The following is a 14643-nucleotide window of genomic DNA, read 5'->3' as shown; positions in this document are numbered from 1 at the left end:
AATCTGAGAGAGTTTATATAGTTGAGTTGGTTCATATTTATTTAAGAATGTGCTGACATAGAAATCGCAAACATGGCTAGATAGCACATACGGGGTGTTCTTTTTAGTTGCACCAAATTTTTGAAATTAGAAAGATGTGAATCTTGGTCATGTTATCTCTACCATTCAAGTGTACGGATTGGCAGCCTCTAGATACATAGCAATTTCAGCACTTACATGCATAATTACCGAAATTACACTAAATAATTTTCAAATTATCAACAATAGGTAGCTACAGCAAATGAGTACTGAGTACAAATGAGTACTACCTATCCCAACAGTCAAATTTTGAATAGCGGAGTTCATGTGGGAGCTACGCGAACAATTAGTTCCCCTTGGCAGGCTCCTTGAAATCGAAACTGGCCGCAAAAAGAGCGCCTGTGTCGTCGCCCCCCCCCCCCCGCCTTTCGTCACGTCTCCGCCGGTCCAGCCCAACGAGCAGCTTGCATTATTTCCTGGCTGTCTGCAGCGGTGGCCTAGCGCTTCAATGACGGTGGGCCGCCAAATTTACTTCGTCATTCTGTTGGGCATCATGTTGCGCTGTAGCGCCAACCCTGCTCCTTAAATTGGGCTTTTAGATACTGCAGGCACGGCATGATATCAGTCTGTAGCGTCGACTGCGAACGCCGCAGATAGCAAGGAAATAATGCAAGCTGCTCGCGGGGCCGGACTGGCGCTTACCTCGGAGATGTTACGAAAGGCAGGGGGTCGGTGACATCGACGACACAGACGCTCTTTTTGCGGCCTAATTCGGTTTCAAGAAGCTTGCCAAAGGGAACTAATGGCTCGTGTAGCTCCCACATGAACTCCGCTATTCAAAATTTCATCGTTGGGATAGGTAGTGCCGACGACGGGCCCCAAAGTACTCATTTGCTGTAGCCACCTATAGTTGATAATTAGAAAGTTAATTAGCTTAACTTCACTAATTACACACCTAAGTGACTAAATTGCTCTGTATCTAGAGGCCGCCAATCCGTACACTCGAATGGTAAAACTAACGTGACCAAGGTATATATTTTTCTAATTTTAAAAATTTGGTGCAGCTAAAAAAAAAACACCCTGTATTTACAGGACCACCTGCTTTCCAGGCTACTTAATCTCCCTGCTTAGCATGGAGGACAGGCTGCTTTGAGCTGCACATTTGTCGTCCTGAACTTGCTGGAGGATGTAACCTGCAAGAAACAAGATGAAAATTTAGCATAGCATTGTAGCACACTAGCAGAACAATACTAACTTTCTATATCATTCGGTGGAACGTGAACGAACAGATGCTGAACTTCAACCAATGTCAGATGCATGGTGCCGCCATTATTTATGGCTGTGCACACGAAGGTAGCGAGAGTGTGTCCCCTCGTGGTCAGACGTGCGGAGTGCCTTAACGGGAAGAGGAATGGCGCATGGCAAAATTCCCGAACAACCTGCTAGTGTGTGCATATGTTTGTGAATGACCAGGTGCGTGTATAGCCACTGTTTGTGTGGGTTGACTTGCGCAGCCCTGAAAAAGCAAGGGGTGTGCGATAATGGACCAAGAGGCACAGCAATGGATAGTAGCGTGCAATACGAGCTAATTGAGTGGATGTGCACACATGAAGTGTGTTGTAAATTACACCTTTTTAAAAAAATGTATTGTAATGCTGTTCTAATTACATTTACACTTTTCTACTTACTGCGCACTTATTTTGGTCATTGCTAACATTTATTAGCAAATAATTATAAAATTGCAGCACCTTTCTAGACACTATTTACAGAAAAATGTATAGCTAAAATTTCGTTTCTTCACGAACAATATTTTGCATAGGCCCCAGTAAACAATGCGCTATACAGTTTGTTTTAGTTTAGCTGCACCAAAATTTTCAAAATTGCCTGTGGCAGATAGCACAATTCCAATATTTGACCTAAACTACTCAATTAGACAGCCATTACTTCCATGAGAAATCAAAATGCCTAATTGAAAAATTAAAATAATTATGCTAATTTACATTTTAATTAATTCCAATACAGCACATATTTATATATACGAATTATAGCCCGCAGGTTCGCAAGTCGATCCACATGGAACGAATTTTTGGGACTGAACCAGTTTCGAGACAATTTTCAAAGTGTCCGACGAAATGAATGGGCGTTCCAGTTAACTTTTTAAAGAAAACGCTGTCTTCTGCATTGAAGCACAATAGTAACTGGAACACTAATGCATTTCGTCAGACACTTTGAAAGTTAATATCTTGAAACTAGCGCAGCCCAGAAAATTTGTTCGAAGTGGATACACCTTGGAAACTCATTAGCGACAGTTTCTAGATTAAGATATGTGCCGTAAATAATTAATTAAAGTTATTTATTGTAATTTGGTTAAATATTCAATTAAGCATTTTGATTTCTTACGTAAGTCATGGCCACCTCATCGAGTAGTTTAGATCAAGGGTTAGAACTGTGCTATCTGCCACAGGCATTGTTTTTAATTTGATGCAGCTAAAATAAAACACCCCGTATATAAATATAGTAGTATTTTTACCAAAGTTTAGGTGCTAATAGAGCACTGTAGCAGCTACTTGGTTCATGACTTCAGGACAAAAAGTACTGTGCTAAGCAGACGAGGACGCAGTTAGACAAGGAATGACATTACAGGCGCCAACTTCCAACTGTTTATTCGGCAGAAAACACGCCGTTTTATACATGACACCGTCCAAAGTAATCATAGTAAAAATAAACGAACAGGAATGAAGGGATCCAACAAGTGCTCGTGAGGCAGTGATCATCATAGTAGAGACGAATGCAAAGGTTACAGCAGGGACCTAAACTGAACCGTCAGGCAAGCACATAGGAACACGCGTCCATTACAGGCTCAAATCAAGTGGCATACAAACACGACAGCTGCATGTTCTAATCTTGGCGGTGATTACAGGCTATCATTAAGAACGACAATTCTTTGTCACTTAATATTATTGACTGCGTGCTAACACACTGACTGCCTGCTCTATTTATTAAGAACGCCTCGATTATTTCCATTTCAGTGCGGTTTCTTGCTTTCCTTAGAAAGGGCATTTGCTCCAGTTGTGGCACACAACCACAACACCTGCAGTGCCCGCCCGTGTTGCTGTTGACCACCAGCATGTGTATTGGACAAATAGGACGATGCTTCAACGATCGTGCAAGAGCACTGGTTGGTGGTGAACAGCAACACGGGCGGGCACTGCAGGTGCTCTGGTTGTGTGATTTGAGCCTGTAATGGACTCGTGTTCCTATGCGCTTGCCTGATAGTTCAGTTTAGGTTCCTGCTGTTACCTTTGCATTCCGGTCTACTGTGATGATCACTGCCTCACGAGCCCTTGTTGGATCCCTTCACTCCTGTTCGTTTATCTTTACTATGACTACTTTGCACAGTGTGATGTATAAAACAGCGTGTTTTCTGCCGAATAAACAGCTGGATGTTGGCGCCCCTATATGTCATTCTTTGTCTAACCTCGTCCTCGTCTGCTTCGCGCCGTAATTTTTGTCCTCGAGCTTATGGCAATCATCACAGAGAATGACAAGACTATTTGAATAAGAAATTTAAGAAAGGTACTTTTTGTTTTAAGTAAAAGAAATCTTTAAGTTAAGAAACTGGATTGGTGTGCACTGCGCTAAAATGCAGGAGAGTTTCACTCCACTAAAATTGAGGGCACAACTATGCAGTTATAGAATGCAATATTGCGGTTTGGCTACACTTGGTCTTGCCAGCACGCTTTTTTGTATGAACACTCAAAGAGATGTATACAACAAACATCAACACACATTTTCCCACAAAACTGTTTAAGTCATTGCATCCAACTATTCCAGATTTCTGCAAGAAACACCGGGCTGTTTATTTCGAATAATTAAAATTACTGCTGAGTGTAGAGGGGCATATCATTCCAAATAGAGGTGGGATGGTTCATAAGGAATACATTAAAATCCTCATTCCTGCACATTGTGTGCAATGAGGCAGCTCAGGTAAAATTGTGCGTATACATCACGAATATTAAAGCTAGTTACAGCCGCACCACACTACAACAAATGCTGCGATGACAAAATTTCCACCATAAACATTTTCTATTGACCATCAGCTGCCCACACATGATAGAACGAAAAATGTATCATTACAAATAGCTATCAGTGAGCCATGTCTGCTTCGACAGTTCTCACAAACACAACCAGTTAGGGAAGGGGTGCTCGTTCAGGACTTCGCCAAGGATCAATGGACCATGGCAACTCGACAATTTAGCAAGGGCTGATGATTTTGGGACAGTTGGCGTGGAATGACCCACACAAATGGTGGCTTTCCTTCATGAGAGTGCAAAGGTGGTTTCCGCTTGTGAGCCTCATCTACAGAAATTATGAAAGTACGCTACACTGCCCGAAAGTACAACTTTCCCACGCAATATTATTCAGTCTTCACAATGAAAATAATACATACCAATTACAGCATTCAGATGAACTGGATCCAATCCCTCCTTCACTGGGTCCTTCTTGTGCCTGTTACTGCCCTTTCCATAAAGGCTCTTGCCCTGAACCTCAGCCTCCCCAATGCGGTCGTGCATTGCCGCCATAGGACATCAGGCCAGATAAGATCGTTCACCTATTGTCAACCACAGTGGAAAATTGACACGAGAAATCAGTGAGGCATACAGCATAAATAACGCATGTGTGAGCCAGACCCATTGAGCCTGACCAATGCGTGAAAAAGGCCATCCTTCGCAGATAAAAAGGGATAGAAATTAGTCTATGTCTGCTTACTTTTTTCTATGCAAATACTGTTTTAATGCAAGCACACATCCAGTCTTACTTTATTTAATCCTTCCATCAAAATGCCAGTTGTTAGCCGAGGTCAAGTTGTATATTTCCCTTCCCCTCCCTGTGTATACATATATAGAAACTTCATTTGACTGGAAAATGTATTAAGGAGCGGTGTTCAAAGCCCTCAGTCCAGGGCCCCACTGGCCTCTGCAGCCTGCCTGTGTAAATTTTGTCCTGAAAAGTTAAATGAACTGACCGGCATGCTCAAAAGCACACTACAAATTTGACCTAGTGGACACGGGTGGTTCTCAGAAAATGTACAAATACAGTGATGGGTATCCGTCGGCATACTGTAGTAATAGTGGGTGCAAGCTAGCTTTGACATTGCTGGAGTACTTCAGCTGTCACACGGCTGCACCTTCATATTTCAGTTTCAGAGAAATTCAAGCTCATCAAATGTGTATTTGCCATTGGAAATTATTCCGAGAACAAGACAGAAATAATTGTAAATAGCAATGTTAAACAAAGGTATGCACGCTGTATGCTTAGACCTGTGGAATATTTGACACACTACACTTCGAATACTAACATGCACAAAAACTGCACATGCGTGTAGCATAAAAAGAGAAAAAAATACAGAAATAGAAGCTACAGCATCGGAAACAGTTTCAAAACCATAAAACCAAATAAGAAGTAAAATATACTGTATGCAAAGCAAAAATAAAACTTAATTTGCAGCCAAGTGATCAAAGAGAGAAAAAAATACTCAACATCAGGACATGTTAGGTTTAGTTTTATATAGAACACGATAATTTGTGCATAATGTTACGAACACAAACAAGCAGCAAGTTTAATATACTTGCATAAATATTTAGCCTATTTAGTGCTCCGTTAAGTAATATGTCTGTTAGCTTACACACAAATCATACCGAGATCATACTTTCAGGTACACATACACTTCATACATACCTGACGTGACATCTAGATTACACGCTGTGCTCCTGTAGCCAGGGCCACAGGTTCCCTGCCATCATGTGGACACTGCTGTGGGTCACGGCCTCACCACTGCAAAATGAATTCTGTGTCAACATATATAGCACTGGCACAATAAAACTGTCATATTGTGAACACATGCAAGGTGGCAACAGAGCACAAGGTCGAGCCATTGATGAATGTCATGATAATAGGGACCCCTTCATCAAAGTAAAATTTTGAAGACGCACGCAGCAGCACATTAGAAGAAATGTTTGTTTACATAACAATTCTAGGGTTTGCTTTCATGACTTGGTTTAAGCAACTTTCCCCTATCATGTTTAGATACGTCAAAGTTATGGAAACATCCCTTGTCTTGAAAAGACAGCTCTACTAGTATGGCAAGCTGTGACTGCTTACTTTCCCCTAAAACTGCTCGTAAACCGAAAACCTGGTAAGCAGATATTATTTACTACGTTGAAGAGTTTATAAGCGAAGAAACGTAATTGCAGTAAGTATTGGTGAAGAGACTGATGGGTCGTTATATGCAACTTCAGCAGAAAAGCGGGAGCGCACGCACAGGTGCACATGATGACCACGATTATTTCAGAACGTAATGTCTCCCCCCCCCCCTCATCGTAAGAAAACGCTCCATCAGGATATTCAATTGCGCATCGAGGCCGAGATCATACCGAGATCATACTTTCAGGTACACATACACTTCATACATACATTTGCAAAAATAAATTCTGACAACCAGCACGCAACATGCATAAGCACAGGCGTCACTGTTGTTTCCAACGTTCGCAAGGCACCCTATGCACACACGATGAGTACGCACAACACGTGTAGTTAGCAAGCACGATTGCTTACCTTTTCAATGGCACGACGCTCTCCAAGTTGCCGGTGCTGCGTCGACGATGTTACTCCCAGCATACATGCCGCTGCGTAGTGGACGATCTGAGGCACGCTACCAATAGGAATGATTTCTTTGCGATGTCCACCCAACTTTCCACGACAACCCGACACAAAGGCCACGGCACAAAAATCGTTGGTCCATGTTTGCCTGGCGCGCCACGCATACGGCGAGTTTGCAACGAAACACAAGGTATCTTCTGGCACTTTTGTGCACGCTAACTACGTCCCATTTCATTAAAGCAAACACAAAACCACACGATCAAGCAGCTCACAGAGACGACCGGCACGTTGAAGACGCAGGAAAAACAACAGCGCCACCTGCGTACTTGTGAGGTTATTGTGGCCTCCGTGATGCCAAATATATTAATTAACCAGTAAACTCATATTTTGTGTCGTGTTGCACCCAGCTACGTATATATGTTGCGAGATAAAACAAACCACCGAACACTCCATATTTTACGCTATAGTTTATCGTAGAAAGAAATTTTATGATGTATTTTAAATTTTGAATTGCTTCTGCCGTCTGCAGCCAGCAAAAGCATGGCCTTAGAGATTGGGGTTATGTTGTCCTTTGAAAGCCATCGCTGGGGCGTGATTTGAATGATTTGTGTACCACCTTCCTTCTAGATAACTTCCTGATGTCGTTGACGTCAACTTTAGCCCCAGAAATTGTTGGAACGATCTCTGAGGTACGCATGTGCAGTGTGCGATGTTTCAGTGCGCGTTGTAACTGTCGGAAAGCATCAAAGCTACGATATTCCCTCGCTCGTGTGGCGCAGGTTACACCCGTGTCGTCCGAATCTTGCTTTCGTGTTTGTGTGCTTAATGAGCATGGGATGCGTGCCTGTCGTCCGTGCCTTCTATGTTTATGCATCGTGCGACGCACGCAGATTCCTCGAAAAAGCAATGTTTCTGCAGCTTCCATGTGTCCTATGTCAACAAGAATAGCTCTTGTGCTACTAAAAAAGAAAAACTTAAAATGAAATGTGGAATACTCATTTCTCATATATTGGTTGTTCAATGAACTATCAAAAATAATTATCGTACAATGTTCGTGCCATGGAGCTTGGACCCTTTCTGCACTATCACCAGGATCGGCCCACTTGTTTTTTGTCAACATCTCGGATATATTTTTTGCTACATCGTAACCATAGCTGTAAAAAAAGAAGCTTTGCTGTAAAAGAAAAAAAAATGCGCGAGTTGGCGTCATACACATTTTTATGTAATGTGCTTTGACATTAGAAATAACAAAAAAAAGCTGCCTACTTTTTTCATCAGAAACCTTAAGGTGCATTGTCATTCGAGTTTCTGATGTACTTGTAATGCTAAACAACATTAGACGATGCATTTCTAATGCCTGTCTGATGACACATTAGAAATGCATCAGGTCCTAATCAGAAACTCATTGTTCATTTTCATAAGGGCGAGTAGCTCTGCTGCGAGCGGATAGATGGCGCCGCGGTCAGCGGTCTCAGCGTAGCGGTGCCGGCGGCTTGACGTTGCTCTGGCTCCCCTAAATGTTCGTTCATAGTGGAGTGAGTAAAACTCAAAGCGCGAAGGAAATTCGTTATTTCCGATTAAAGGATAAGTATACCAGGCTTAATGCTGCGCTAACATGAAGGTTCCATGTGCGGGGCGTGAATGACGTGAACACGGGTCGATCGGGCGCACACTCAAGTTACGCTCGCGCGCACAAACTGTTTCGTCCGGTCTGGCCGTTCATCCAAACATGAAAAAATTAAAGCGTTAACCGACGTGCTACCCTCGATCAGAAGAAATAGTGACTGCACCGGAAAATGTTGCATTTCGTGCTTATCGCTGCTTCAATCCACACTCAGAAAACCGTTCAAATATCGTTGCGCGAATTAAGTGTGGGCGCGATATGTATTAAGAAATGAAACGGCGCAAGCTTGCGATATGCAACGCACTAGAGGAAAGTGGCTCTTCATTGGTAGAACTTAACATAAAAATGCATATCAGTTATGTAAAAATTCTTTCAAATAGTAATTTATTACGCTGGACGAAAGCAGGCATCTTATCTTTGATTGCAGCATCACTGATACAGTTTACTGATGAAAACCTGAGCAAATGCCTTTTTTATTCCAATTCCACTTAACATAAACAATGTATATTATTCATTTGGCTTTCGTCCATTGAGGACTCTCAGGCTCTTGCAACATCTAGAAAAAGAGCGGTTTTCTTTTTTCTTAACTTTCTTAAATTTCTTTAAATGAGAATTTGCCAATGTAAGCGTGTTTGACAATTCATGCTATAGTCTGTCCACAAATACACTTACACCCATCACACAATAATTCCACAGACCTATTATTTTATTTTTTTGCCAAGACACAATACGAAAAAAAATGCGCGTGAAACAGCTCGATAATTTTCATCGGGGATAATCATCTCATAAGCTTATGCTCTCATATTCTCCCACAAAGGAAAGATGTTGACTAAAGACATGCAAGCGCGTTATATACACCGCACGCCCATTGTAAAAAACGTTAGTAGCCAGGATGGAACAAATTTGAAAATTGGGCACGCATCTGCACAGAAAACAGCAGTATTATACTGGGCGCACAAAGATTTAAAAATATGCAAATATCACGTAGCTGGACAGAACCAAAGTAATGTTGTTGCTGTCCCTTGGAGATACTCGGATTATTTTTTACATTCCGCGTAAGAACATAATTAGTCGTAATTAATTAATCAACTTCTCAAATTTTATAATTAGATTAAAAATGTCAATGAGAAAATTGTTCAGCAACAAGAAAGACTCCCGATACAGCTTTGTATTGCTTAATACTCGCTACGTAGAAGTGTTTTTCCGAGCGCGAAAGAAGCCCACTAATACACGCAAAGTGCCTCGAGCGGAGAGTCGCGCGGAAATTTTGCGTGCATTCGCGGGTTTCTTTCAGGATCGGAAAACACCTTTATGTATCACGTATTGAGAAACAGAAAGCTGTATCGGGAGTTTTCCATGTTGCTGTACAATTTTCTCGTTCACATTTCTTATCCAATTATAGCATTAGAAAGTTGGTTAATCAATTATGAACATAATTATGTAATTAAGCAGAATGCAAAAAAATGTCGTAGTTTCGCTCGAAAGGCGAAGCATCAATTGCGATAGCAAGTTAGTAGAGAGCTATTCGGAGTAGGGATAGTAGTTTTATCGGCTGCATAAAGTTGGACACATTCGCTTACTAACTGAATTACCAAGCATGCTGTCAGCGCGTACAAGCAAACATGAATAGATCGCACTGAATTACCGCAGACAACGACTGTCAAAACGCTGGCATAAGTGCAGCGGCTGCAGCGGGCAAAGGTTCGTGCAGTCTATCGCTTCAACGGAAACTAAGCGGTGAATGCATAGCGCATACAAAGGTCAGAGCCGTGTGGAGATAACAGACGGTGCGGTCGACCGCCACAGCCGCGGGAAAAGTACGAGCGCAGTTGTTGGCAGAATAACTGCGCCCCCCCCTCCCTTCCGCGCTGCCTTCCCGCTTTCTTGCGTTCGCGTGGGAGATTGAGTGGCAAGTTCCCCTTACGCCCGGTTGCAAGACACGCCTTTGGTGCCGAAGCACAGCCGATGACCGCTTCCCTCCCTCCCATACCCTCACGGCCTTTCGCGCGACGGTCGCGTTTGCTTTCCGCCGTGCGTTCGCTCTCCGTCATAGCGCGCGTCCCCCGCGCACTTTCGCTGGCGCATACGGCGCGCGGCGACGCTTTTATCGCCCTTTGACTTTATACGGAACCTCACGGCGACGGCGACGCCGATGGCAGAAATCCGGTTGAAGTTTCCATATAATTGCTATCGCAATAAAATAATCCGAGGATCTCCAAGCGACGGCACACAACATTACCTTAGTTCTGTCCAGCTACGTGACATTTGCATATTTTAAATCTTGGTGCATGACAGTTAAACCACCCAGTATATATCTTGTACACGCAGCAAAATTTGCACGAACTGCTGTGGCACAAAGGAGGTTCTTCCTTCCACAGCGGCTTTCGAGATTTATTTGACCGTGTGAGGTTCTTTGGACAGTTCGGAAATAGGGTGGGAACCCTTGTATCGAGCTCCGCGTCGTATGCCATCGATATCATATCCTCTGAAAGATGTTTGGCGCAGACATGGTCGGTAGGCATTAGAGTTTGGTCGGCCCTCAGATTTGCACGGCGCCACTGCTCTAGACGACCGCTGTCGGACTGCGCTTTGAATAAAGGCACACGCTCCGCACAAGTCTGGTATCCAGAATTGCAGGTCGGAACGAAGCATTTTCTAGTCATTTCATTCGCCCCTCAGAAGGCCGCCGCCACCTTTGTCGATGGCCCGTGGCGAGAATACCCAAGCACAAGCTCAAGAAACGCACGGGAACAAAAAGCGTGCCTTCAAAACAGTGCCATAGATTAACATACGGATTACAAGAGTGGCCACTCCAGCCTAAAAGCGGCCGAGCTACGCAGCTTCATGCCGCCCGCTAGAAGGCAATACAACACTCCCTGTCTCCAAGGGAACGCACGTACTAGTTATCTACTGTAGTAACCTTTCTATAGTCCACTATACGTCTACTTGTCTATGTAACTGTAGACGTAGACGTTATCAACGGGATCAGCCGGCCGTGAGCGGTGGATGATAAGACTAGTATACAGAGTAAAGCATAACGCATCGCTACAAAATATCGGCCATGGTGTGATCAGGAAAGGTGACGCTACAAAAGATTTGCGATAACGTCTGCGTGGTCTTTGCTGGCTTCGTCTGCCAGAACGTCTGTCTGCTTGACTGCTGTTTGGTAAGAAGGCCTTCATTACGTTCTTTTTTCCCTTTATCACTTTGCAAATTGCTTATGTATTTGTCACTTCAGCCGTAAGTTGACATTTGTCGCATAGTGCTGATCGGCGCAGAGAGCTTTTTGTGTTCTTCATTTCGCGCATGATGTTCGTGGATTGCTTCACCTTATGTAAGAAACGGCAATTTCAAATGCTGCGCAGCACGTTTGCAAGAAAAGCGTTTCTTGGCGCGAGAAAGTCAGTCGGCACACGCCGGTGTACGTAGTCTGAATTCAATGCACGTGTGTGCAATTGTGTGAAAGAATGCAGTTATGCTTAGGAACGTTATTCGTGGCGTGCGCAGATTGCTTGAAGCCTTTGTTACGAGCGCAATTAGAGAGAACTTGTGAATTGAGAAGAATGTAAGTTGTGGCTACGACGTATTCTGAATAAATACTCCTGCCTCAGTAGCGCATGCATGGCACCGAAGGTTGCTTTTTTTTAGCTGCGAAAATTGCACGTGACGCTTTTCGCGAAAGGGCGATCTGAAGTGCGTTGGTGAAATTATGTGCGAAGGTGGGAGAGAAAACATAACCAATACTTTTTTTTTTCAGGTCATGCCGACCACAGTCAAGTCCTACGGGAATTACTGCTGTGTTGCGAGGTGCAGTAACAACGGCAGGACAGGGAGAGAGCGTGGTTGGCTGACAACTGCAGTGAGCAGCCTTCATTCCTTGTTTGCTATGCAGCCCAAAACTACCACTTAATAAGAAAGGTTAGGCTTCAAAAGACGAGCGTTGTTTTCCTCTTTAATGCTAATGCTCTCTTCATGCAGCTTTACTGTTCTGTGGGGTTTTTCATAGTATCACCTGTTTATACCTTTTGTGAAATTTATTCTCAACATATGGCACCTGTATTGGCATGTCTTGCACTTTCCAGTGTAACCATCTTTCTGTGCTTGCGTTCATCGAACGTTGCGAGAAAAAAAAAGTGTGCATGTGCAGTCTCTCCCAACACTTGTCATGTTTATTTAAAATGTCTGCATAAACACGCAGTGGCATCGTGTGCTTGCTGCTCTGGCGGTACAGCTTACACGGAGCTACTCGATGCATGCAAGCAACGCGTTATAAAATTCGAAATATAGCCTCCGGGACGAGCACTCGCACGGAAGCGATCTTGGAGGCTGTGCAATGTTTCTAATCACCAGAAGATAGTTTTGCTGCGGTCGCCAATCTCTGAGTCTGTGTAGATTCCACACACCCGCTAGGTGCGCTGCGAACCAAAATCGGCCGCACGGGCCTATGGAAGTGTCCTCTCTTTTCCTTGTATGTTACTCTATGACAGCGCGGCGCATATGCAAGCAAGAAGACGAAGCAGCGGCAGCGCGCCTGGCCGCCGAGGCTGGGACCGCATTCCGCAGCGCCCTCTACGACGGTGCCGACCGAGCTGTAACCGAGCCGAATATAATCTGGACGCGAGCGGGCGGCGCTTTGGCGCGCGTTGTGGGGAGAGTGTCAGCACCTCTCATGCTTATTCTTACACCGTGCTGGCGACGCAATCTCCCACGCGAAAGGATGAAAACGGGAAGGCAGCAAGGGAGAGAGCGGGTGGGGGAGGGGGCTTCTACTCTGCCAACAAATGCGTTCTTGTGCTTTGCGCCGGTATGGGCTGCCGGTGTTATCGCGCCTACCGTATCTTGCAAGCCATCTCCACACGGCTCCGACCTTTGTATGCGCTGTGCATTTGCCGCTCTGTGCATTTGCCGGCCGTGCATTTGCCGGCTGAACAAAATCGGCCGTTGCAATGCTCTAGTGTGTACCCATTGTGCCACCTAACTCTAACGCAAATCAACGTGTTGGCACATCTGCCTGAAAAATGTCTTAAATGTGACTGTTATCGATGTCGCATGTATAGGCTACATTCCAAGCGGACTTTAGCTAATGCTTAAAGCTCATCATGCACACTCAGGAAGACGCAAATAAAAGCATATTTTTGTCATTTTACATAGCCAGTAAAGGAATTGTTTGGTTTTTCTTTATTTTATACACACAGAAGATAATTTAATCAATATCACAAGGCTTAAATATCGAGAAAAACTGAGAAAATTGCAGAATATTCAAAGAAACGGTCTTATTCAGCTGTAATAACCTTCCTACCGGCTGCTAATTATTGTTTGCACGTTGAAAACATTTCTTACAAGGAAAAAAAAAGTGCGTGCCTAGGTGATTGGGCGCCACGATCCCAGTGTTCGCAAAGGTGCCGCGTCTGAACGCACACGGCTTTATTCTTGGTGGCCATTGAACCTGATGCCTAGCGCACATAGCACCTAGGGTTCTAGTTAGTTGTGTAAGGTTTTATGGCGCAAAAGCAGCTAAGGCTATGATGCGCCAAGGGTTCTACTAGAATTCAACCAACACCACTCCTCATGCAGATGCACCAGAAGTAGCAGTTGAAATTTGCTGCTGAAATCAGAGTAGCGTTTCTTTAAAAATACAAATGAGGATACAGAGGCTGTTGCGGATGCAAGTGGACCCTGCAAAAGGGTGTTTTAAAAGTCTCAATGTGACCATACAATAGCAGACATGAGGAAAAGCAGATGACTAACGAAGTCAATTGTGGGACTTTTTGTCAAGAAGTAGCGGAACCAAATCTTCGTAGGCGCTCAAATTCATTACTCCAGTTCGTACTGATAGTCACAATGTAAGTCAGGACTATGGCTAATTAATACTCATGCTAAAATGTATTTTCACTACTTTTTGCCTTACCCTTACGATGTCTTCAGGCGAATGGTCACTGCTGCACTATTCAATGCCGTATTTCTCTATGACCACTTATTCCAGAAATTGCCCGGAAAATGTCGACAAAGAGGACAGCTGTGGGCCTGCTCTTATCCACCTTGCCCCTCTTATATATTCCTAGCCGAGCAAAAAAAGGAGAGGGTATTTTTCGCTCCTTCGTCGTGTTGCTCGCGCACAATCCTCATTGGAGTGCACGTCACATATATATGACGTACACTCCAGGAAGAAAGGTCAGCGAGCAACGCGACAAAATAGGCTTTAGCATGTGAAGATGTAATTATAAATGTACGTCTGCCTCCAAATGTAAACAGCACCAAAAAAACAACGGTACCGAATCTAGTCAAGAAAAAAGAAAGAAGCGATCCAGGATACCATGGATCGAGGAACATCTTAGCGTGCA

The 14643-nt window shown here is 43.9% G+C and overlaps 1 long non-coding RNA gene across 1 annotated transcript in view; it reads right to left on the bottom strand.

The window, feature by feature from the left end:
• The window catches only part of LOC119450694 (uncharacterized), a 48060-nt gene extending 33737 nt beyond the window's left edge, over positions 1-14323 (bottom strand). The window contains exon 1 of the long non-coding RNA XR_005191457.2: positions 14211-14323. This is a non-coding gene — a long non-coding RNA (uncharacterized LOC119450694). The remainder of the gene's footprint in view (positions 1-14210) is intronic.
• Positions 14324-14643: the final 320 nt, after the last annotated feature.

This window comes from Dermacentor silvarum, chromosome 4, assembly GCF_013339745.2.
Source record: "Dermacentor silvarum isolate Dsil-2018 chromosome 4, BIME_Dsil_1.4, whole genome shotgun sequence".
NCBI classification, from domain to species: Eukaryota; Metazoa; Arthropoda; class Arachnida; order Ixodida; family Ixodidae; genus Dermacentor; species Dermacentor silvarum.
Note: the sequence above shows the minus strand (reverse complement) of the source record. Positions and strands in the feature narration are given on the sequence as shown.